Raw genomic sequence first — 3,849 nt, 5'->3', positions numbered from 1 at the left:
TTCTTTAACCAGGTTTGAGAGGTATCATGACACTGGATCACATGAAAGAGATGATCAGATGAAAGATGTAACATCTTCACATTTCATGAAGATGGAGATTAGCGTCACATATCTTCTATTTTTAAAATGAATCTCAAAGGTGTTTTTAATATAATTATAAAAGATTGAAACAACCCATATTTGATCCCTAAACAGCAATACTAAACCCTGTCCTTGTGGATAGGTAATTGCATTTCATTTTAGAAACACAACAGCTTCCTTAGGTATCTTGTAATGAGCAGACAGCTATCAGACATGGAAACTTGCAAAAAAAAAAAAATCTAATTGAAATGGTCTTACAGTACTGTCTCCTGAATTTCAGACCCCAGGGCAGTTTCACAGCTGAGTCTGAAAGACTTGACAAAACAGGGTTAGATTGGAAGTGCTGACACAAGCTCAGCAGAGAGAATAGTCTCACTTTATTGCTGTAACAATCTGGAGAAAAAGAATGATTTTTATGTGTATGCATTAATCTTCAAACTGCTTCTACGTGACTTGAGAATATGCCACTGAAGCCAATATAACTTGGCCATGTAAATTGTGTGTACATTCCTAGTGAATAGGGCCCTTGATCACATTCCTACCAATTATGCTGTTCTCAAGAAGATCCGAACTAAGTCTTAACATGCTAAGAATGCTCAAGGGGAAAAAAAAAAAAATGGAAAAGAAAAAACCCGGAGAATTTTGCTTCTTTGTTATAAGAACAGAATAAAGAGGGGTTTTGGAGAATAGCAAGCCAAGACCTTTTCCAGGCAATTTTTACTTAGATAAAGAAATTGATACACAAGTTATTATTAAATGAACTTAGGGTTAACTCGATGACAACTTTACCTACCTAGGATAAAATCACCTGGGTAGGAACTGTTTTTCCGTAGGACTTATTTGTTCTCTTGTGGTCTTCATCATACCCTGGGAAGAATAACAGACATTTGGTGCTTTTTCTTCACTCTGCAATCTGCACTCCCAACTCCAGCCCTTTAGACTTGAGTTGCTGGAGGAAAGATGTTTCTATTACTCTTTTAATCCCTGTACAGCACTCTTCAACCTGCAGTGAACATAGCAAATGCAAAATACATGTTAACTGACTTCACAGCACTTAGTGACTGGCGGCCTGTACAATTTGGATTATGAACAGAGGATAGGTGTTCTGGCAGATAACATGTCGGCTTTTCTAGAGAGCCGCCTGGGCCTGAGACTCTTTGTGTGTTTTATAATTAGCCTCTTAACCTGGACCAGGTCACCTGTCAAACCAAATTGGCAACAATATTTTCCCATGAATGGAGCTCTTGGGAGCTCCATTAACAATTCCATCATCCTCTCACAGTCTGTGCAGTTAGGCAAACTCAGATTTGAATCCCAGTTTTGCCAGTTACTGGCTGTGTAACCTTGGGCAAATTTCTTAATCTCTCTAAGGGAAATAGTCTAGACAAATTCCAGAGGTGAGTGCCCATGGCCTGAGGGTGTTTCCTGTGCTCCCAGTTTCTGCGTAGGTGAGCTGGGTTCATTTAAAGGCAACAGGATGGGACTGATTTGAATCTATAACCTCTCTCTTGGGCACAACAGGAAGCCTTGAGAAGAGTGGGGCGTGGTTTAGTCTATGACTTTGGCACTAATTGTCATTCAGATTTTATTCATGCAATGAGAAGAGACCAGCAATCAGCCATATGGCTTGATCTGCAAATTACTTACTGTGCATGGAAGGTTTATTGGTGATCCTTTCCATATGCTGTACATGATCCCAAGACTCTACTACCGAGGTTGCTGCTGGGAATCCCAACATGATCTTCACACCCATGAACTCTAAAAGAACTGTGGAAACCCCCAGATGTTGCTTCCTCAACACTGACCTGTGATAGAAATTACCAGGCCATGTCCTTCTAGGCTTTTTCGGATTGGGGAAATGGAATTAACGGACAGTTTCTGAGCAGTCTGTGTGAATCACTCTAGAAATTTGAGGATTCAGATTAGATACCGACCTCTTACCTTCTAAGTTGTAGTCTGTGACTTTAGAGTTCTCTCTCTTTAGATGAATACAGCCAATTAAGTATCAACAGTGATACCGAGTGTGGTGGATGGAAGCTTCTTACCCTGGGTCATGGGGCAGGAGTATCATAAGGGCAGAAGTCTTGGGATTTTATGTTCCATTGGTTTGATGTCTCTGAAAAGTCTTTTCAGGATTGGCAAGCGAGGAAGCTAGAATATGGAAGTCCTAGCATTTTGACATTCTCTGAAATGGGCTGTATCATCTGACTCTCTAAAAGTAAGTTTACTTAAAAAAAAAAAAAAAAAACTTGGTGGGGATTTTTATGACAACGGAGGCAGCATGTTAATAACACTGCATGATTTGGTGAATCATTTCAGTGATTACTTACATAACAGGTATTTCCCTCAGGCCAGCCCAGTCATGGGATAGAGCCGGGATGTCCTAGTGTAGCGAATTGATTTTTCTGCTCCTCTTGCCCGTGACCTGTGGGAACTTCTATCTTGATCCAGTCCTTTCCTCTGCTCACACACAGGAAAGGAATCCTTGAGCGCTGGGTGCTCAGGAACTGCTGTCTTTCCCACACTCTTTTTCTCTCTGTCTGGCAGTGTTTCCTGACCCAACCTGAGGCTAGAACCATCTGCCAGTCTCGCCTACTCTCTTTCTGATGCCTAAATGTTCCTCATTCTAAGGCAAAAGCCTTTTTTTTTTTTTCTTGTTTATTTCCAGTGCAACTGACCGTTTCTCTACTACAGAAGGCAAGGAGGATGACAGTCTTTATACCCAGGGTGTTCTCTTCTGGAGCATCCTGTGTCAGCCATCTTGCTTTTCTCTTGAGGGTTGAGGACCATGATTACTGTCTTGTTTTGTCCTCTTTCCTTCCCTTCATGACAGTCTTAGGATCTCCTCCTCCAGCTATTCACTTCCATCAGTAGATTCTTCCAAATTAGAACCAGCACATTTGGGGAGGTGACAGGGAGCAGGGAGACAGAAGGGTGGGCTCTTGTTAACAATTGCTGGACTGGGGAGGAATTCAGGATACCAGCACCCAAAATAAAGAAGTTATTCAGATATACCTGTAGCCTTAATTCTGGTTCCCTACGAGACTTTTTGTTGGTGTCGTCGTTGTTGTTACATTTTGTAATTAAAAGACTTTATTTTTAGGAAAGTTTTGTATTTATAGAACATGGGACAGTGCAGTGAGTTCTTTATATATTTTCTCCTCCACACTCTGTGAGATTTTAAGTACTTACTCAGCTTTGGAATTCAAGAACTTCTGAAAGAATAAATGCAATCTTGTAAATATGTGCAACATTTTAAACCTTCTGAACCACTGGGAGACAGGCAAGGAAATTAATAAAATCAGAGTTCTAAGTAGATCATTTGAAATATTGGCCCACAGGTTATTTATAAAGGCATATTGCTAAATGTGCTAATTGTAGAACATTTACAATCATTTCACTAAGAAGCACATATAGCACAAATAGTGAATAATTGTAATCTTACAGTTCAGTATACCTGGTTTTAGTATGAAAGAGGTCTAATATGTTTGAGTAGCATCCTAACAATAACTAGACTTTTCTAATTGCCAAGCTCATTTTCCAGTCGCTTCTGTTCTGGGTTCCCATCCTAGTCCAAACCGTTGGTCCAGAACCACAAATTGATTTTTAAAAGCTGCCCTGTGGTTGAAGTATGCGCACAGAGTGGGAATTCTATTAACTGTATGTGGTTTCATCTTTCTGGAGCTAAACCTCTAATGCCTTTAAAGGGCCAGAGAGTTTGATGTCCTAATAATCCAGTAATGGTTGAAATAGCTTGTTGAAAAGGTT

Source organism: Urocitellus parryii, chromosome 6, assembly GCF_045843805.1.
Source record: "Urocitellus parryii isolate mUroPar1 chromosome 6, mUroPar1.hap1, whole genome shotgun sequence".
NCBI classification, from domain to species: Eukaryota; Metazoa; Chordata; class Mammalia; order Rodentia; family Sciuridae; genus Urocitellus; species Urocitellus parryii.
The sequence above is the reverse complement of the archived record's forward strand: the minus strand, read 5'-3'. Positions refer to the sequence as shown.